The sequence below is a fragment of the Chinchilla lanigera genome, unplaced genomic scaffold, assembly GCF_000276665.1.
Source record: "Chinchilla lanigera isolate Chin_1 unplaced genomic scaffold, ChiLan1.0 scaffold00048, whole genome shotgun sequence".
In the NCBI taxonomy this organism is placed as follows: domain Eukaryota; kingdom Metazoa; phylum Chordata; class Mammalia; order Rodentia; family Chinchillidae; genus Chinchilla; species Chinchilla lanigera.
The window spans coordinates 15,587,795-15,601,217 of NW_004955449.1; the positions used below are offsets into that span (position 1 = coordinate 15,587,795).

The 13,423-nt window shown below is 42.3% G+C and overlaps 1 protein-coding gene across 3 annotated transcripts in view; it reads left to right on the forward strand.

The window, feature by feature from the left end:
* The first annotated feature begins 163 nt into the window (after positions 1–163).
* The window catches only part of Acvr1 (activin A receptor, type I), a 118,475-nt gene continuing 105,215 nt past the window's right edge, over positions 164–13,423 (forward strand). The window contains exon 1 of one of the 3 annotated variants that reach the window (XM_013518777.1): positions 164–778. The gene's annotated coding sequence lies outside the window, so the exon portion shown is untranslated. The other 2 variants (XM_013518778.1, XM_013518776.1) reach the window with 2 other exon arrangements.

Sequence of the window (13,423 nt, forward strand, 5' to 3'; positions counted from 1 at the left end):
CCTCCCCTCGCCGCAGTTCTTTTCTCCCCCAAGCCCGAGCCGCGGTGGGGAAGCGGCTGCGGAACGAAACTGCCTCGCCTTGGGCCTGAACTGCTGGTGGGCTCGGCGGAGGCGGCGGCGGGCGCGGGGTCTGGGCTGCGCGGCGGGCTGTGCGGGTGTGCGGGGAAGTCCTGCGGGTGTGCGCCTCGGACTTGGGAATCGATCTGCTCGCGGGACCGGGCTCACCCTCCTCGCTGAGCTGCGGAGAGAGCAGAGGGATGGGCGAATCCCCCCACCCTCAACAGATCCATCCCTTCCAAGAGAATCTTCTGCCGGAGAGACAGCCAATAAACTCTGCTCAACTCCCTCCTTCCCTCCCTTCTTCCTAGCTGCAGTTTCAAAAAGCTTCAAAGCCAGGAATGTGGGATTCATCTTCCGATTCCCCAGAAGGCAAATGTGGTTACAGATGTTGCACGGTACTTTGCCAAGTTTAAAACCCGTCCTTTAACACTGTAACCAAAACAGTGAGGCTAGAACCTTGGGCGCGCTGGGGAGAAGTATGAGCCTCTGGGGCCGCTGGATTCCGGGACTTTCATCGGGTTCTAGACTGGCTCGGCTTTGTCCTGTTTGTGCGAGGTACCCCCACCACCCTCTTTCTCCTGGAGTTTTCCGCCCTCCCTGCGTGGTTGAGGAGCGGCGGAGGAAGCTACCCAGGGAAGAACACATTCCACTTAGTAGCAGAAGAACACTCTTGCTTCAAAAAGTTGTCATTAATTTGGCTTGTGCAGCGAGGGAGAAGGTAATACAGTGGATTTGTGCATTGTCTTGGGCTTTTCTTGATGTTTTGAGGTGTGTGGGATGGGTGTGAGATGATGGGAAGGGAGGCTGGCCCCATTCGTGTTTTACATGCTTGTGAGACTGGGCCCTGGAGCTGAGGCATAACCCAGTGATTTAAAAAAATTCTGTCCCAGAGATACAGACTACTCTGACAGCCCAAGGGAAGGCGGTGGCAAAAAATAGACACCACCTCCCTTTTCCCCAAAAAAAATTCTTCCTGGAAAGGTGGTGTTAAGAAATTTCAGAGATGGGCTGATCCAAGTGGCGGGCCTTAAATGGAAACACTATAGTATGTCCTGGCACTTGTGTGTGGAGGTGGGCTGCTGGCCAGGGGCCCGGACTGGGCAGCCAGCAGACGCTAGACTTGTGCTGACCTCAGACACTGGCCTCACCATGCGGCCTTACAGTGTGCAGACTGCTTGAGTATGAAATATGGCATCTGCCCTTGTCACCGGTGGGGACCCCTGGGTCCGCAGGTTATTTTAGGTCTGGATAGGATCTGGACCTTCATCTAAGATCAAGTCACTTATTTTGTTATTCAGTTACTTTATTATTATTATTATTGTTATTTTTTGGTTCTGGAATTAAAAAGTGGAAGTCTTTTGAAGCTGAAATGTATGCCTTATATTGATGTAATTTATGCTGGATAATAGCATTTCTGCTATGACCCTCCTGTAAATACTGGAAGGTGCTGAATGATGAGATAAATTATGGATAGATGGCAAAGATCAAGCGCTGGGATGGGAATATTTGGGGTTCATGGTCTTCCTTTCCAGCTGTATTGCTTTTTTTTTTTTTTTGGCTTGAAATGGAGAGTGCTTTTAAATAAAACTTGAAATAAGTAATAGTCTTAGCAACTTTTGGACCTTGAAACAGTGATTATTTGAATCTGAACAAGTTTCCTTTTTTTTTAATCTCTGAGTGATTTAAAAGAATATTAAGGCTGCAGAGGAAAGATGTCATATTCAGGAATGCAGTCCATTTCAGAAGCAAGGAACTTAATTCTAGTCTAATAAACAGTGCAGGGATTTTCTTTTCAAAGTAGTAATCTTACCAAGTTTTCTTTGTAATCATGAAAGGTGTAACAGTTAATAGAGACTGTGCCTCTGTCTTACCCAGGATTGGCCTGAACCAGCCTATGATGTTCATGATTGTGCTTCTGGGTAATTCTTGGGGTTGGGTTGAGTAGTCTAGCCTTTCTGAGGAGGGAAGGAAGGGACAGAAATGGATTTGAAAAATGATACTGCTCTTCAAGGTCACAAGGTGAAGATGGAATCAATGCCATGACTGGGAGCCGTCGTCTGCCTTGTTTGGCCATTGAATCCTTGTATCTTGATTTATTTTTATGTGAAGAGATTGCTAATCTAACTCAGTAGGACTTACGAAGAAGTAGGTCACTGATGGTAGCAAAACCCTTTTGAGATGTTTGTGTGAGTTTAGCGACAGGATGATTTGACTGTGCTGGATATGTGCCAGACCCTGTGCTCAGCCCTTCATGTGCATTTTCTTCAGGACATGTTCACTACTGCCGTACACTTTATTATTATTTTACCCTTTGAGGCTTGGAAAATGTAGGTGGTGGAATGGAGATTTGAACCAGGGGTCTGTGGTACTCTGGAATCCATGTTCCTAGCCACTGTTGCTGGTCATTGCTAAACTTCATTTATTCATATATTATCTTCACGAGTTTACTGTAAGTCTTACTTAGTCTATTAAATACTTAATGATTTTTCTTAAAGCATCAACTCAGCTTTTTGAAAACAATTAACGATGTCATCTCTTAAGAGGAAATATTGCTGCCCTATTTGGAAAACCAACTCACTTCTTAGGAATAAGAGGTAATTATAAAATGCATTGGGACTTGTACTGAAGCCTCCAGTTCTGGACAATGATTACCTGTTATGTGTGTGTTACAGGATGTGTGATAGGATAGAAGGAGTAGGTGGATGATACAGTATTTGTGATGTTCTGGTTTTCGGGCTGGGTGATGGGTTCGTGGGTACTGATTTTATTTTTAGACTTCATAACCTACATACTTTTTTCACAAAATGATAAAGAAAATTAAACACATAATCATTAACATAATGATTACTTGGGGGCTATTTCACTGCAGTATGTTGACAATAGACACAGCTTGGTGCCATGTATAAAGTAAGCACACAAGAACTGTTTGCTGGTTGACAAGACCCCCAAGTAATGATTTTTAGAACAAGCTGATTGTTTGTTATACATGAGTGAGGCTGAGGTATGTCTCCTCTATTTTTCTCCTCCTGCTCTTGTTTCCAATATTGTGGCCAAAATGCTGTCTCGGGCCACAGTGGGTTTCTCCTGAGTGCAGTTGTGTGCTGTGGGAGACAGGTTTAGGTGGCAGCTGGCGTTCTTCCATATCACCTCGTCTTCTACCTCTACCGTTCAGGATGGGCTCCGCGTGCTGTCGTGAAGTGTTAAAGTGACCATTCAGAGCTGGAAGTGGGATTTAAGTTAAACCCTGCCCGGGTAAAACGTTAACAGTGTTAAAATGGAGAGGCTGGGAAATGAAACCATCTGAAATTTTAATTGGAATCCACAGTCTCCTGTTTTATTTTCCCAGGCCAGTATTGGGCACTGTGGCTTTATTCCTGGAAATGAGGATTTGGAATTGGGTTTCCTGGTACAAAATGCCTTCTTTGATCTTCTGGAGTGAAAACTTTGTGTTTTTTTCTACAGCCAATTCCAGCCTTAGAAGAACTAAATGGAAGATTTACCTCTTGTAGCTGTTGGCTGCAGACTGTTTTTGGTTGCTGATCTAGTTTAGGAATCAGGAGTTCCAAACCAACACTTACCTTCAGGAAAGGATACTTGAATGAAAGACTCCTTTGGAAAGAGCTTCATCAAGTTAGTACCGTTGGCATATCATTGGTTCAGGTGGGAGATAGTTTTGTTTCTTAAAATTAACTAATGAGAGACCCTTTGGGGGTAAAGGGGGGGTTTGGGGGCTGGCTGAAGATCAGTGATAGAGGGTTTGCACAAGGCTGTGGGTTTGATACCCAGCACTATGAGAGAGAGGGAGAGACAGAGAGAGAGACAGAGACAGAGACAGACAGAGAGATCAGCTTCCTTCTAAAAATTAAAACAAATACACTCCTACCAAAATATTGAGACTGACTGTACAGTTGAATAATATAATATGTCTGTGCTCCTCTAGGCAGTTCTGGGAACTTGAGTTTGTTTATAAGTCAAAAGGCTCTTATGTGATCCTTGAGAGCTTTGTTTTCCAGAGCCAGCACTACTCAGTTGTTTGATTTTGGGGTTTTCGGTCACTGACCAAAATTCCACTTTGCCCATTACGGTTGCTTCATTGTTTACCCTAGGTATTTGGCCTTTATTTCTGTGATTGGGAAAGTAACTTTACATTTCACTCTTTCCAAATTTTGGGAAGGTTCATGCAGTAGGGGGAGGTTGTTGAGTGAGGTGAAGGGGCCGTATTCAGCACAGGTATCCTGAGGGGTCTCTAAGAGGTCTGCTCTCTGTTCATCCTGAGTCCAGGCCCGGGCTGTTTGGGCTCCCTAATGTGGCCCTTCCCCGCTCTTTTGTGGGGAGCCAGATCCTTCAGGGATCTTGGTAATCCCATTGCGAGCAGGAATGCTGCCCCGTTCTGCCTTGCAGAAGTCTCGTGTGCTGTCTCCTCGTTCCTCGTTCCCAGCCTTGACTGAGCGCACGGAGAGGGAGGCTCCAGGTTATCCATTTTTCCAGTTATTCTTTTTTTGACACAATTCTTTCGTCTTTTGTGAATCTTTTACACCTAACACAATGCCTGGCCCAGAACACACAGCCAGTAAATTGTTCTAGGGTTGTTGAGAGAATGAGTGGATGGTTGCACATTGGCGGGACACAGGGACCCTCTCCTCTGGGGAACTGGGGATAAGTAGGAGGAATTTTATGATAACCCTCCCCACACCCTGTCCTCTCCTCTGCCTTTCCTTTCCCTCCCCCCTCCCTCTTTCCCTTCTTCCCTCCCTCCGTCCCTCCCTTCTGCTCTCTTCTGTCTGTCTGTCTTTTTGTCTCTCTTGTGCTGGAGTTTGAACCTAGCCAAGCATGTTCTTTGCCACGGAACTAAATCCCCAGACTGATGCATCATTTTCTGTGTTTCATTATAACTTGTACTTACTGAATTCAACACACAGACACTGTTTTCATTTCAGTGTATGTTTCCTTTTTTTGCTTTTGTATTTAAGGGAGAAATCTTCATTTTGGGAAAGACTGTCTCAACCAATTTTTTTTCCTCCTGGTACTACTGAGGATTGAAACCAAGAGCTCTATACCCCTGAGTACCTCCCATCTACATTTTTTTTTTTTTTTTAATTGTTTTGAGACAGGTCCCACTGAGTTGCCCAGGCTGACTTCAAACTTGTGATCCTCCTGCCTCAGCCTCCCAAGTACCTGGGATTATAGGCATGTATCACTGCACCTGGCTCAACTAATTTTTTATTGCCAGTAGAGCGAGGAATCCCATGTTAATTCCGCCGGTATGGCTGGGACTCAAGCGCTCGGTGACTTGACTCCTTTCCTCTGGTTTTCTCTGAGGCATGTGCTCTCAGACAGTTGACAGTAACAACACAGAGCTGTAGGCAGTGCTTAGGTCAGAGGTTAAAGAATGTGGATGACTTCCACGGAGAATGGATGGGATCCAAAGCAAACTCCTTTTCCGATAGAGTTCATGGGCTGGTGTGAGTGGGCAAAGCCACACAGAACTTTCCAGCTTGAATAATGGGTGACTGGGCATTTTGCTTTCTATAAAGCCAAGGTCAGCCATTCATACAGCATAGATGCCATTGAAAAAGAAAATTACTCTCAAGTTTTGATTTTTTTTTTTTTTTTTTTGCCAATGATGGAAGGACTATTGATTGTGCCGGTAAAAAATAACCTTGAGTTTTATGAGAATTGAACAAAGGCTCAAGGAATGTTGGGGTGATGATGGGCAGAGCTGGATGTTAGAAGTGGAATGATACTTGGGAGTTTGGAGAGCTGGTGCAGATAAAAATGTACAATAAAAAATGTGAGAAAAAGTATTCTGTGCTAGAGGGGATAGGTTGAAGATGATGTTTTGAACAAATTCTGCATCTTCCACTATTGTGCAGCTATTGAGTGATGATACACTCTGGGTGAAAGAAAAATCTGATCTGCTTGACCATTGTTCTTAAGTGGTAGATTGGTGCTTATAAGCAATTGTCACAAAAGCCCTGGAGCTACTGGTCTTGTGTCACTTTTTTTTTTTTTTTTTTTTTTCTTTTTGGGACAGGGTCTCACTATATAGTTGAGGCTGACCTTTAACTCAGTATATAGCTTAGGCTGGCCTTGAACTTGCGGTGATGCTCCTGCCTCCGTCTCCTGAATGCTGGGATTACAGGTGTGCGTCACCACATCTAACTTGTACTTGTGTTTTTTGTCTCAATGTCAGGGACTTACACAAGATAAATACCTTATCCACAGCACCAGTCAGCAGGAAGAAAAAGAATCAGTGGTTATCTAGAGTGCCCCTTACCTTCCTTCTCAGGAGTAAGGAAAATGTTAAGGGACAGGTGTGTCAAATATGTCTCATACTTTTTTTGAACTTGAAGAACTTGGACTGTTGTGAGCAATAGGTAGCTAGAACAGATACCTCATGGGTATGACGCAGTAAAAAATAGAAAAGCTCAGTCTCTGGAGATGTTTATTATATAGCATGAGTGATCCGTTTCCTTGTTTTTAAGACTTTTGACTCTTAGCAGTATATTTTCCATCATGACCTAGTATACACACACTCATATACACAGCATATTAAAAATAAAGCTGAGTTGCAGGTTTCACAAAGCAATATTTTAATATTTTCTAATATCTATTCAATTTTTATTAAACATTCTGATTTCGACTAAATGATTCCACAGCTTGCTAATGGATCCTTATCAGCACTGGGAGGGGTGTTGTGGAAATTAGCCTTACTTTTTTTATTGAATAGTTGCTAACCTGAATGAGAATTTTGTTTTTGTATAGGTTGCAGTTGTTCCACAGAAAGTTCACATGCTTCGGTCTCACACCCTCTCTGTGTGAGGGTCTTTGCTTGTTTCTCCAGCTCAGATGAAAGTGATTAATACGTGCTTTGGACCAGCTCCAAGAGCGTATCACTGTCATATGGACCCCAATGAGCATTGGAGGTGGGCTGAATTTAAGCTGGTGCCAGGAGCCCTTAGCTCCCGTCTTTAGATTATATTTGAATAGGATGATGATGTTGAGGAAGAAGGGGAAAGCAGGATTACCTGCCTGCTCCTAGAAGGGTGGCGGCAGGTAGGGAAGATGACTCCATGTTATTGTCTAGAAATGCAAATTAAAAAGTTAAGGGGGGCGGCTCTTTGTATTCAAAGACAAAATTTGAGTCATTGTCCTGATCATTAAAATTTCCCTGCCTTCTTGCTTTTTCATCCTTTCCCCTCTGTCCTTCATTTATTGAGCGTTTATCAAGTCTTTTTTTACTTGAGGCTCGGCATGGAAAGCTCAGCAAAACCAAGTTAATCTTATTGTGCCTTTGAATAAAGGTGTGAAGGATTGCACATCTAACTGTTACTGGGAGAGTACTGAGTGTTTTGGTCAGAAGATGTAGAGGGATACAGATCAACCAGCACCCCTGAGGACATGGCTGGGTAGCCTTGGACAGGTGTGTACACTGCGTGTGTTTTAGAACAGGTGACATTCCAGAACAGAGGGGAGGGCAAGGAACTAGGAGCAGAGTGGTAGAAAACAGCTGCACATATTTCAGTCACTAGATCTGACCGCGCTCCTGTGCTACAGCGTCTCAAGGAGGTGTGCAGGGCCTGGACAATGGGAAGGAACAGCAGGTGTCTCAGGGCTTTGTGACTGAATCGGTGGTGTGGAGTTTAGTAAGGTGAGAGCCATGGAAAGAAGGTAAGCAGGGGAGATTTGGAGCCACAGTATGCTTCCCTAGGAAGAACTGGCTCAAGATTAAGGTCATACATGGAAAGCAGGGCCAGGCCCTTACCTGAATTATTTCATTGAATGCGCACACCCACTCTGTGAAGTACCGACTGTTAGTTTGCAGGGGAGAGATGATGTGATGTATGTCACATTACACGTCTGAACCTTAACCCAGGCTGTACGTTCCCAGGCCACCCTCCCTAGCAGAGGTGTAAAAGTGGCAACCCTGAACAGAACGTACTTCAGAGTTCTGTTCTGTTTGATAATGTATTTAAAACATTTTTAAAGAGAAATGGTTGCCACTATTTTAAAATGAAGATATCTCTTACTTTAAAACTCAAGATTTCCAGTGGCTCTTGGAGTCTGGAAAACACAACAGGAACGGGACCCTTTTGACAGAAGCCTGCCGCAGTGTCTGGTGACCTCTGTCCGAGAGGCCAAGTGCACTGTGCTTGTCACTGTCACATTGTGCCTTGGGTTCTCCATCCCTGAGGCCCAGCGTTGGTTACTGTTTCTTGCTTACTTGTGCGTGTGTGTGCGCATGCATGTGTGAAACTTCTGCCTCCTCCCTCTTGTATGCTACATGCACTGCACGCCCCCCCAGCATAATCATCTGAGTCGGGACTCTGTTGACCAGGGATGATTTGTCAATTGTAAGAGAAGGATGCCTCAAAACCAGGGGAAATGAAAATATTGTAGGTGAAAGTAGTTTTGGCTTTGGGCTGTATAAGCTCTGGAGCTGGGAGAATAAATCACTTTCATGATGAGAGAGAGGGTGGGTTGTAGGCAAATACACCAGACTTTTTGGACCTGGACCTGCAGGAGAATAGTGTTGATCTTCCAAGAAAATGGGAAGTTGGCAAGAGGAGAAGGACTGGGATGGAGCGTGACGTTGAGTCAGTGCTGTAGTGGAACGAGGCAGAAGTTTTGCCTGGGTCCTCTGAGCAGTTGGGAGTATGGGGCTTGAGTCATGGTGATGAGAGTTTGGGGTTTGGCTTTTCCTGTGACTGGTGATAATGTAAAAGTAGTTGAGTTAGTTTAGTGATAAGGAATCCAGCTAGGAAAGACCCGAGAGAGAGAGTAGGGTGGTCAGGCCTATTGAAAAGAATTAAAGAACTGATAGTAAACTAGGATTTTGGACCAAGAATGAAGTTCCACAGGCAGCCAAGAATGCAGCCCCCTTCTTGCTAAGTGGAGTTGAAGCCCCTCCCTACTAAGCGCTGAAGGTTTGAGGATTTTAAAATGCAAAATAACCTGTTTTTCTCTAAAATTTCAGTTTGCTTTAGACCTTACATGCTGAGTAACTGGGTTCCAGTTAGTCATTTTAATTCACAGAGCCACTAACAACTGAGTGATTCGCATGTTCTGCTTATCCATAGAAAGTTCTCAACTGAGGAAACTGAACCTTTTGGGTGTCTCTCCTGGAGAAATCAGAAACCTTTTTTCTTCTTATTTCCAATAAAAACTCCTAACCTTTTTCTTTGCAACTGCATTCTTCCGTGTGGCACAGACTAGGAGCTCAGTTTGTATGGAGTTCACTTTCAGGAGGAAGAGTGTGCGCTGGGGGAGGGGCCCCTTCTGGAAATGGGAGAAGTGGGCTGAGGTCTGCATGATTAAGTGCACCAGCTACAAGCAGTCCAGAGTCTCCTAGTGATTTTGGGGGCCAACTATCCTATCTTGCAAATAAGTCAAATGTTTATCCTAATAAAGGAGTAAAGTAACAGCCTTCAACTTAAGCATGGGCGTGGATATCAGTTAGATATCCACGTTAGAATCAGTCAGATATGACACCTGCAACTTACTGAAACTGATTTTACCAATTTTCTTTTTTAATCACAAGTAATAGAAAAAGAGGTTACTGGAGTAACCTGGATGGGAAAGAAATGCCAGTGGGTAATGCCTCTCTGCTTGGGCCTTGGTTTTGGTTTTACCCCGTTGAAGAAGGCAAGTACCCTTGTCAAACTCAGGTGCACCCTCCATTGCTGCCCACTGAGGCATTTGCGTAGGGTCCCTGAGTCGTTCTTTCCTAATTGGCTAGGTCCACTCTCACCTCTGGCCCTTCTTCCTTTGGGTTCCCCTTTGTTCACTTGGTCTTCTGCACACAGGTAAGGGGATTCTTTCTCAGGTGTGCACTGTGTGTGCAGATCCTCAGGGAGGGCAGTTCTTCTGTTTTTATGCACTTGCCTCCTTTTGAGGCTGTACGTGTCAGACTTTTTTTTGTCTTTTTGAGACAGGGTTTTTTGCTATGCAGTTCAGGCTGGCCTTGAATTCACTTTGTAGCCCAGGCTGCCCTCGAACTCACAGCAATCCTCCTGCCTCAGCCTCCCAAGTGCTGGAATTCCAGATGTTTGCCACCATGCCCAACCATCTCAGACTTTTAAAAAAATTTTTTTAATTGGTAGTTAAATTTTTAGCTCATACATAGCTTTATTTCATTACAAGTGAACACTAATATGGTTTTTGTATATATTTTTCCTTATAAACCAAAAGAAATTTTATTAACATTATTGTTATTACTTTTATTTTGAGACAGGGTCTTGCTAAGTTAGGTTGTGCAGTCGAGCTCAAGCTTGTGATCCTCCTGCCTCAGCCTCCTCGAGTGCTGGGGTCACTGGCGTGCATCACCATGCTGGGCTTACTCAGATACCTTATGTTTTTGATACTGTTTGTGTTCTAAAAAGAGTACATATGTGTGATATTCCACTTGAAGTAAAAGAAGGGTGTACAGTGAAAAATAACTCTTGTCCTCCTGCTTTTTGCTTTTTTTTACTGACAAAAAGTCATTAACAATTTTTGGAGGGAGAAGTTCTTGCCTAGCATAGGATGGGGATGTCAAGTTCTTCATCTTCCCAGTGCTTTTATATTTAAAAACATATACTAATGTTTCTTTATTTTTTATTTTGGAGACAGGGTCTGGCTATGTTGCTATGTTGCCTAAGCTGGCCTGGAATTCCTGGGCTCAAACAACCTTCCTGTTTCAGCTTCCCGTATGGCAAAGACTACATGGGCAAACTGCTGTCCTTGGTTACTAACGTGTTTTTGTTTCTAAGTATTTCGTACCTTATTGTGCATGTTTTAGTTCTGTGTCGGGTTATTTTCACTTAGCAATTTGTCTTGGAGATTTTTTTCCTATTAATATGAATATCCTTACCTCATTCTTTTGAAAGGTGTTCTAGCCAGGTGTGGTGGTTTTATACCTGTAATCCCAGCCTTCTGGGAGGCTGAGGCAGGAGGATGGCAAGTTCCAGTCTCAAAAAAGAAAAGACATTTCATTGTATATTATAATTTACTTAACCAGACTTTTAGTTGTTAGTTTTGGTACTATATATTCCACTGGCAACCTTTACCTATGCAGTCGTTCCCCATTATCTGTGGTTTTGCTCTCTCTGGTACCAAGGTTGACTGTGGTCCAACAATAAAAAGTGGAAAAACGTAGAAGTAAATAATTTCTAAATTTACAATAAGCTTCTTTACAGTGTATTGTTACCGTGATGTTATATTATCGTTGGTTCTTGTTGGTGTCCTACTGTGCCTAATTTAGCAAGTGGACTTTATCCCCTGTGCACGCACAGGGTAAAGGGCTCTTGCTCTTCAGCTTCCCATGTCTTTGAGGAGGGCTGAGAACGTCCCCTGTGGGTAAGAAGCATTTCTGTGCTGGAAATCGATAGCTAGGAAGCTCTACCTGCCTGTCTCCTACTGAAGAGAGGGGTTGCTGAGTCCAGCAGCGTTTGCATGTTAAATACCAGTGCGAGCTGTACCGTGAGGTAGGGTCTTGATTTGTACTTACACAGCTTGTGACAGGTGAGGCAACAGCCAAAGGCTGAAGACCAAGTTTCTGTTGCCAACTGATCATGTGGCCCAGGAACGTCATTTTCTTGACCTTTTTCTTTGTGGTCCTTCCCTCCTCTGTCGCAAAGAGCAGAGACTCATTTGTTTCTAAAGTTTAATAATTTGTTGATTCTTTCAGTCTCTCTGGTGTTTCCAGTAAATGGAGCTTGATGATTTTTTTTTTCCCCTGTGTAAATTGAGTGTGTGAAGGACTCTGAGCTTTGGAAAACTGTGTTAACCACAACTTCACTTTTGATTGTTTTAAAGCACACTGAGTCTGGTTTGTACTTAATGTTAAAAGCAGAGCTTAAAGCGCCTGCCTGGCAAGCGCAAGGTCGTGAGTTCGGTTCCCGGTACCGGAGAAAAACCAAAAAAAAACCAAAAAAAAAAAAAAAGCAGAGCTTATATGGCTGATTGTCTTCTTTTTTTTTTTAACGTATGGTGAGTGGTAAGTGGCATTTAGTGACCAAAAATTTCAAATAGTCAGCTTTTTATTATTGATCAGGAATAGAGACAGTGGCTTTTTAGACTTAGAGAAAAAGTTTTATTTTTATAATAGATTTTAAAAAAAGCAAAAAAAAATTTAAAAAGCAACAGGCTTAGGATACTCTTGTGCAAAATTTTATTTATGGCTTGGGAGCAGATCAGAGCAGACAGCTTTTGATCTCAAGTATTCTATAATGAAAAGGTAAAGTAGGATTTATTTGAAATTTTGAAGTATTTAATCAATATTCTTTAATAAGATGATTGGATTTCCTGGTGGTTACCAAATTAGAGATATTTAAAAATTTAAACTCAAGTAAACAACATCATATAAAATTCGTGTTTATTCTTCATTCTGCATTTTTTCTTTAGAATTGGCTCCCCCCCAAACTGAGCATGTATTTGGAGTTTTCATTTGATAGACTTGGAAAGTCTGAGTTGCTAATATAAATTTTTCTAGAATATTTTTGAGCCCTTGTTTACTCATTTTAAAAAAAGCAGTTACTAAATCTTTTTTAAGTATACAAATTTATTCGTCTAGCTGTGGAGTAGCAAAACAGAAAAAAAGGGAAACAACTTAAATGTTCTACAATAGAGGTTGGTTTTTATTTATATACACAAAAATATATAATTACTAAAAGTGCTATAGAATGCAACTTAGATGAATCTTCAGGGCAAGCTCACTTTTAAAATTACCTCTTCAAAGAAGCTTTTATTGAGTAGTTGATCTTTAATTCTTTATTGTATCTTACATGTGTCAGTGTATCTGCTGTCTGTGTGTCTGTGGGGTAGATATCAAAGATAACAGGTACTTTGCTTATTTGGGATTGCGCAGGGATGTGTGTGTGTGTCCTATGCCTAGTACACTGCCTTTTCCATAGTAGGTATGTAGAAATTTTTGGAATGAATGAATAACCATAAAGAGTACATAAAATAGCATTAAGTAAAGAAAGCATGACTAAGAACATAGTATAATTCCATTCACATAAATTATGTACAATTCAATAAACATAAACATAAAATGTACTACTTTCCAGATTTATGGTTATATACATATGCATATAAATAGAAAAAAACCTAGTGGAAATAAACCAAAAAGTTAAGTTACTGTGTCTGTACTGTGGGTCATGCATAATTTTGAAAAGACAATCTTTAAATATAAATCAGTGAAGTAAATATTGGAAGACTGTGTCACCTCCATAATGTATTTTTACCCTTTCAGCATAGAGGCGGTCACCCTACCTAAAATGATGCATTACAGTGCCATGGCCTTTGCCCCTCTTGAGTAAAATGTGCTGTATTTCTGTAGTGTGACAGGTTTTATAACTACTTTAGGATTAAATTATGATCT